Genomic DNA, 8209 nt, shown 5'->3' with positions numbered 1-8209 from the left:
TCGGAAATAGTTTAGTTTTAACACTTGCCTGAAATCCCGTGTGGTCTAACTCGAATGTCACAGTCTATTTGTGATCGTTTTACCAATACTCTGAAGCGCAGCACTCTCTATGTTAAAACTTTGATCTAACGCTGCATGTTTTTGCATTGGCAATGCTGCGGTAAGGTTATGGTCTATTTCCTGATAGCATTCATTTCATTTCTCACTATTTTTCGCACACTGTAGCATGGATGTGGCCAGTAAATCACAACGGTTTATAATGTCATTTATTCCCTCATTCGAGTACATTAATATCACCCCGGAGGATCTGAGACCAACAAATAGACATTTAAATAAATAGACACACTGGAATGTACTGTTGATTCATATGTTTTCCTATTTATTTGGGTTTGTGGGTTTCCACCTATAATAGTGTAATAAACTTCCATTTCAAAAGAGAAGTAAATGCCGAGACGAGGAACACTTTGGATGCAAGCAACGTGACAAGTTGGCAGTTAGTTCACTTCTGCGGATGTGAATGCAGTTCGATTAGTAAAATTTAGCAAGTTGAAGCCCGTTTACCAATTTTATTTATCGAAGCTGAGCATATAGAAATATACACAACGGAAATCTAAGAATTACTGAACAACCAGACGCAGGTTTCAAGGATTCACTGGCCAATTTAAACAGAGTTTGTTTGTTTTAACACTCGCCCTTTATCAATAAGTTTCAAAATGAGTCGTATAGTCTACAGAATTGGTATTGACGCAGATTTGTAACCACCTAGATGTCGCTTTGGAGTTTATTTCCCTGGGAGTTAGAACATTCAGCATTTAGTATAAAAATGTCATTTATTCATCGGTTCGGCTCGCCCACCTCTCTGAATGACACGTGTAATTTTCCTTTTGGCTAAAAGTATGGTTGGAGGATATAAGGCAGGGAAATCAGCGCCGGTATTGGAAACAATTGTGTCCAAGTACGAAAAGGTTATCTGAAATATTGTGATTTTTCATGAAAGCAGAACGAAATCACTTTTTTTCCCCAAAAGTACGTAAACATTAATTAACTGGGGATAAATCTAAATCGAAAATAATGTGTACCCTGTCCCACTGTACGAATTCATTCAAGTGCTCTCCCGAGTTTAAAAAAAAATCAAACTCTTGGTAAGCACGTAGAATGAACGTAGCGAGTACGTGGGAGCTCGGGGAAGTCTCTTAGCGGATCATTGCTAGCGGCAGATACTCGGGAAACGCGGTAAGCTCGCGAAGACTCGTGAATATTTTTCAACATGTTGAAAAATGTCCACGAGAGCCCCGAGTACCTACGAGCGGCTATTACCGTAAATCTCCGAGTTCGAATCAGGGCAAACTCGGGAGAGCTCTTTGAATGAACAGTGGGACAGAGCTTTAAGGAGGAACTGCAGATGCTGGTTTAAACCGAAGATAGACACAAAGTGCTGGAGTGACACGCAGCGGGACAGGCAGCATCTCTGGAGAGAAGGAATGGGTGGCGTTTCGGGTTGAGACACTTCTTCAGACATTTCAGTCTACTCCAGTATTTTGAGTCTAAATCAAAATTAGTATTGAATTGCTTTAATTTCAACGTCGTTTTAAGACCACTTTTCATAGTTTATCATAGTTTAAGGATAAGGGGGAAATCTTTTAGGACCGAGATGAGGAAAACTTTTTTCACACAGAGAGTGGTGAATCTCTGGAATTCTCTGCCGCAGAAGGTAGTTGAGGCCAGTTCATTGGCTATATTTAAGAGGGAGTTAGATGTGGCCCTTGTGGCTAAAGGGATCAGGGGGTATGGAGATAAGGCAGGAACAGGATACTGAGTTGGATGATCGGCCATGATCATAATGAATGGCGGTGCAGGCTCGAAGGGCCGAATGGCCTACTCCTGCACCTATGGAAAATGGAAAAGAAGTGTTTGGTCATTGAGTGAAATCCAGTTCATAATTTCGGGGTGGATGAATCAGATCCCTTTCAAGCGGGGAATCTGCACAAAAACATTAGAAGACTTGACAATTATGGTGTGGAGAATAATACCCTATAATAAAATCTGACAATGTGCACTTTAACCACATGTGATTTTTTTAAAATTACAAATCTCAAATTGTGGAGTCCAGAGGCCAATAAATTAATGATGGGTCTTTGTCCTAAACATTATGGAGGACACTGTAACTCTCGTTTAAATGCATCCAGTGAATTAGCTTCCCTTGCCTGCTGTGGCAGAGAATTCCACAAATTCACAACACTCTGGGTAAAAAAGTTTTTTCTCATCTCAGTTTTAAATGGCCTCCCCTTTATTCTTAGACTGTGTGGGCCCAGGTTCTGGAATTCCCACCATAGGGACCATTTTTCCTGCATCTTGCTTGTCCAGTCCTTGTATAATTTTATATGTTTGTATAAGATCTCTTAAAATCCTTCTAAATTCCAACAAATACAAGCCCAGTCTTTCCAATCTTTCCTCATATGACAGTCCTGCCATCCCCGAGATTAACTTTGTGAACCTACGCGACACTGCCTCAATAACAAGGATGTCCTTCCGCAAATTAGGAGACCAAAATTGCAAACAATACTCCAGATGTGGTCTCGCCAGGGCCCTGTACAAGTGCAGGGCCCTGTAGTCCTATACTCAAATCCTCTCGTTATGAAGGCCAACATGCCATTAGCTTTTGAGTTGGGACCCTTCCTCAGATGGGTTTATTCAAACCAAACACCCTTGTCCAACTTCGGTCAATGCAACTGGAGTTTATTTAATGCGTGGCCTTTGTTGCCATGATGATACAAAAGTGAGTGGTTTTGCAGATAGTGAAGATGGTTGTGAAGTACTTCAGTTGCGGCATTTAGGACTACACAGTAAATCGCAGGCTTAAGGGGTAGTGTTGTAGAAGTTGGAAGTTTACTGGAGTACAGGGGCATTTGGGGGAAGTCGAACAGGTGCAGTGGTCACAGTAAATGGCAGGACTTCTGGTAGTACTTCAGAGGGATTGATAAAGCGGCAGTTTTCAAAAAGAAAAGTGTGATTAGCCTGGTCAATTAGTGTTTTTTCCACAGGAGTCAACAGTCAATGGTTCAAAACAAACGAGGGCTGAATGTGGTTTTCTGTGATAATCTACAATATTCAAAATGATAATAAAATCACAGCAATAGAACAATTGGCAGAAACACAATAGCATTGATTGACTGTAATTTTGATCTTTACTCGTCGAGGAGCCGTTGCAGGGATACACCAAAGCCCAGGAGAGTCAGACAGAAACCAGGAGGTACGGGACGAAGGCCGTGGTCGGGGACAGAAGGCTGAGGTGATATCCGGGAAGACGACAGGACGGAATGGTCAGGGGCAGGGGCAGGCAGGTTCGAATCCGTGTAGGCAGTCGGGAAATCGCTGGAGAGTCTTGCATGAATGCTGAGAACAATCTGGCACTGTGTGAACGGTGAGGAGAGTCTATATACCAGGTTAATAGGTGATCAGAGGTAACTGAGTGCAACAGGTGAGGAGAGTTGGGCTGATGAGAGGGGAGTGGCAGGCGAGGAGAAGGAGGGACCGGTGGAAAAGTACTGGGAGGTGAAGTGGATGAGAATGAGGAGAGGGATCGGGGAGAGTACACAGCCTTGTGGTGACACCTTTTGTTTCACCTTTTGTTTAAAGGTGAAGGGGAAAAGATTTAATAGGAATCCGAGGGGTAACGTTTTCACACAAAGGGTGGTGGGTGTATGGAAAAAGCAGCCAAAGGAGGCAGTTGAGGCAGGGACTGCCCCATCGGTTAAGAAACAGTTAGACAGGTTCATGGATAGGACAGGTTTGGAGGGATATGGACCAAGCGCAGGCAAGTGGGACATTGTTGGCCGGAGGGCCTGTTTCCACACTGTATCATTCTATGACTACTTTATAGTTAAATAGCTAAAACCTTCATTCTCATTGACTCTCCCCGTCAAGTCAGCGTTTGGTAAGATGGAATTTTTAAAATATGTTCAACTCTCGCGTTGTGATAATACTGGACAAAGGTTATACGTTTCTTAAAAGGAAACAAATCCGTCAAGAACGGAGTGTAATTGATATGGAGTGTTTAAAGTCCAGATACATTACGCCAATTAGTAGAAAATCACTACATTTTGACCACGCATAAACACCGCTGTCAAATAATGTATGGAGATACTGTGTACATTCTCCAGATAATTTGCCTGCCACTATTTTACAATTAACGATAGACACAAAATGCCGGAGTAACTCAGCGGGACAGGCTGGATAGAAATGGGTGACGTTTTGGGTCGAGACCCTTGAGTCTGAAGAAGGGTCTCGAACCGAAACGTCACCCATTCCATCTCTCCAGAGATGCTGCCTGTCCCGCTGAGTTACTCCGGCATTTTGTGTCTATCTTCGGTGTAATCCCGCATCTGCAGTTCCTTCCTACACTGTTTTACAATTGCCGTTACCACTGCCAACATTTTTATTTAAAGGTACACAAAAATGCTGGAGAAACTCAGCGGGTGCAGCAGGTCCATAGATGCTGCTGCACCCGCTGAGTTTATCCAGCATTTTTGTGTACCTTCGATTTTCCAGCATCTGCAGTTCCTTCTTAAACATTTTTGTTTAAAGATTCAAGACGATTTCTAATGCAAGTTTGGCGATAGGAAATCTTCAAACACCACGCCCGGGCTATGTCACCTTGTTTGATAAGATTTAAAGTGGAGGCCGACATTCAGAACGCTCAAGGCCATTCAGGATGAAATGTCAATTTCAGTTTATTAACAACCAAATAAAAAGCACCGAATATCTTGCTCAGATCTTCACAAACTGTTCGCATTCGGCCATTAGTGTTATATCTGTGTTTTTATCCCATTACAGGTGGAAATACAAAAGAATAAAGAAAAACAGATGTTGTGTAAATTTGGTTAAGAAATCCGAATTCGGAATGAAAACAATCAGAGCCAAAAACAAGCGTATATACCTCGCTTAGTTTGCAATTACTTTAAGATTATCTTCTATACATTTTCATGGGACGGGCTGTAAATAAGGGCTGGGTTTAATTTTAATAAGAATGTCGCCGTGTTGAAAAGGTTTTGCTCCGGCGTTTTATACATGCAGTGGGTTCATTCGATAAATTGTGCCTTTTATTTAAACGCCAATGTGGATCTAGATTATGCAGTTATCTTTTTCGTGGGCTTACACTGGCCGGACATTAAACGCTATCAAAAAACAAAAGTTGTTTTACTCGTTTAATCTTCATTGGAGAACATGGGTTGGCGGATTTTTGTCACCAGGAGAAAGTCCTTGTCAGGAAATCCCTTCGGTAAAGGATTAAAAGAGTTAACCCTCATTAAGCATTTGGCCCCGACAAGAACAGACGAGGACTATGTGGCTAATTAAGCACATTTAATGACACTGGGGCTAATTCAGCACATTTAAATCTGCAGTCTGCTCCACCATAAAACATCAGATTTCCGGGACATCTTCAGTGCCGGTATCTACCTAGTTCTCGGGATAGTAACCGAGAAACATTTATTTTTGAAAAAAAATCCCTTTTATCATCAAATATTCAAAAAACGTGAAGAAATTAGATGCGCTACCAAGCAATGCGATTGACACAGAATTAGTGCATAATACTTTGTTATAAATTAAAATTGTGGCGTTGGTGATAGGGGGTCATATGTGGCCATCGCTGACGAAAGGCTTCCAAAACTGTCTATTTTATATTAGAGTGAATGGATGAAATGGATTTAGGAAGCAGCTTAAAAACACATGGAAAAGATGACTAAAATAGATTAGCAGCCCCTTTTTAAATAATTCGGATCTTCAGGCTGAGGATTCAAAGTATTAATTAATAGATCGTGTCTTTCTTCAGCGAAACCGTCTGCCGTTTTCGATTCTGAAAATAACTAATCATCGACCGGGTCTTTCCTATTGAACCATTAAAAGGTTATCCAATTCCAAGCCAATTTCTTGGAGGTGTTTTCCTGATATGCATTTGGCCCACATCCCTCTAAATCTTTCCTATCCATGTATCTGTTCAAATGTCTTTCCAATGTTGTTATATTACCTGGTTGCAAGTACTCCCACTGGCAGCTCGTTCCACATCCCTGCCACCTGCTCTGTGAAAAGGTTGCCCTTGGTTTTCCTATTAAATATTTACCCAATCACCTTAAATCTAAATCCTCTGGTTCTTCATTCCCCTACTCTGGGTAAAAAACTCTGTGCGTTCACCCTATTTATTCCTCTCCTGATTTTATACACCTCCTCAGCATCCCGAGCAAAATTACCCACCCATATAATCAAACAGTAACTGCTCCGCTTATGCAGAAGCTGTGGTTCTCACAAAAGACTGCAGATGCTATAACAAGCTGCTGGACGATATACACAAAAAGCTGGAGTAACTCAGCGGGACAGGCAGTCTGAAGAAGGGTCTCGACCCGAAACGTCACCCATTCCTTCTCTCCAGAGATGCTGCCTGTCCCACTGATTGACTCCAGCTTTTTTGTGTCTATCTACGGTTTCATCCAGCATCTGCAGTTCCTTCTTACACAAACTGCTGGAGGAACATCTGTGAAGTTCAACATTTTGGGTTGAACCCCTAAATCAGGGCCAGTTTAGACAGCAAACGTATTATGGTATCTGCACCATGACACTGCCTAAAAGTTAGCTTCTGCACCGTATCCATCATTTCACTAGGACCCAACTACAATGGCATTTGCAACTTTCCACAGATTCATGTAACCAAAATAAACGTATTTCAGATAAGAGCTGGAAATTGCGTATTGAACAATTTCCCTCTCAAAGGGCATTTATTTCTCCTCTTGCACAATTAAAATGTGTCTATTAAATTAATATGATCTCTGCCTGTCTCAGGAATTTCAATTTACCAAAGGCTTTCTCAAGCAAAAAGTTCTGAACATTAAGGGGTATTCCTAAAATATGTGAAGAAGGGATCAATAGACAATAGGTGCAGGAGTAGGCCATTCGGCCATTCGAGCCAGTACCGCCATTCAATGTGATCATGGCTGATCATCCACAATCAGTGCCCCGTTTCTGCCTTCTCCCCATATCCCCTGACTCCGCTATCTTCGAGAGCCCGATATTCAAGAGAACCTGCCTCCACCGCCCTCTGAGCCAGAGAATTCCACAGACTCACAACTCTCTGTTTGAAAAAGTGTTTCCTCAGCTCCCTTCAAGATGGTTTACCCCTTATTCTTAAACTGTGGTCCCTGGCTCTGGACTCCCCCAACATCGGGAACATGTTTCCTGCCTAGTATGTACAAAACCTTAATCATCTTATGTTTCAGTAAGATCCCCTCTCATGTTAAATTCCAAAGTATACAAACCCAGCCGCTCCATTTTCTCAGCATATGACAGTCCCGCCATTCCTGGAATTAACCTTGTGAACCTATGCTGCACTCCCTCGATAGCAAGAATGTCCTTCCTCAAATTTGGAGACCAAAACTGCACATAATACTCCAGGTGTGGTCTCACCAGGGCCTTGTACAACTGCAGAAGGACCTCTTTGCTCCTATACTCAATTCCTCTTGTTATGAAGGCCAACATGTCATTTGCTTTCTTCACTGCCTGCTGTACCTGCATGTTTACTTTCATTGACTGATGAACAAGGACCCCCAGATCCTGTTGCACTTCCCCTTTTCCCAACTTGACACCATTTAGATAATAATCTTCCTTCCTGTTTTTGCTACCAAAGTGGATAAACTCGCATTTATCCACATTAAACTGCCATGCATCTGCCCACTCACCCAACCTGTCCAAGTCACCCTGCATTCTCATAACATCCCCCTCACAGTTCACACTGCCACCCAGCTTTGTGTCATCTGCAAATTTTCTAATGTTACGTAATCCCTTTATCTAAATCATTAATATATATTGTAAATAGCTGCGGTCCCAGCACCGAGCCTTGCGGTACCTCACTAGTCACTGCCTGCCATTCTGAAAGGGACCCGTTAATCCCTACTCTTTGTTCCCTGTCTGCCAACCAATTTTCTATCCATGTCAGTACCCTACCCCCAATACCATGTTCCCTAATTTTGCCCACTAATCTCCTATGTGGGACCTAATCAAATGCTTTCTGAAACTCCAGGTACACTACATCCACTGGCTTTACCTTGTGCATCCAATCAGTGTCAGTGATATATTACCACCAACAGTATCAATTCATCCGTTGGCTATTTCTGAGACCAGGCCATCATTATTAAAAATACCAATGTTCGATATTTAAAGAAAA

This window comes from Leucoraja erinacea, chromosome 19 (assembly GCF_028641065.1).
Source record: "Leucoraja erinacea ecotype New England chromosome 19, Leri_hhj_1, whole genome shotgun sequence".
In the NCBI taxonomy this organism is placed as follows: domain Eukaryota; kingdom Metazoa; phylum Chordata; class Chondrichthyes; order Rajiformes; family Rajidae; genus Leucoraja; species Leucoraja erinaceus.
This window is presented reverse-complemented; position numbering follows the sequence as displayed.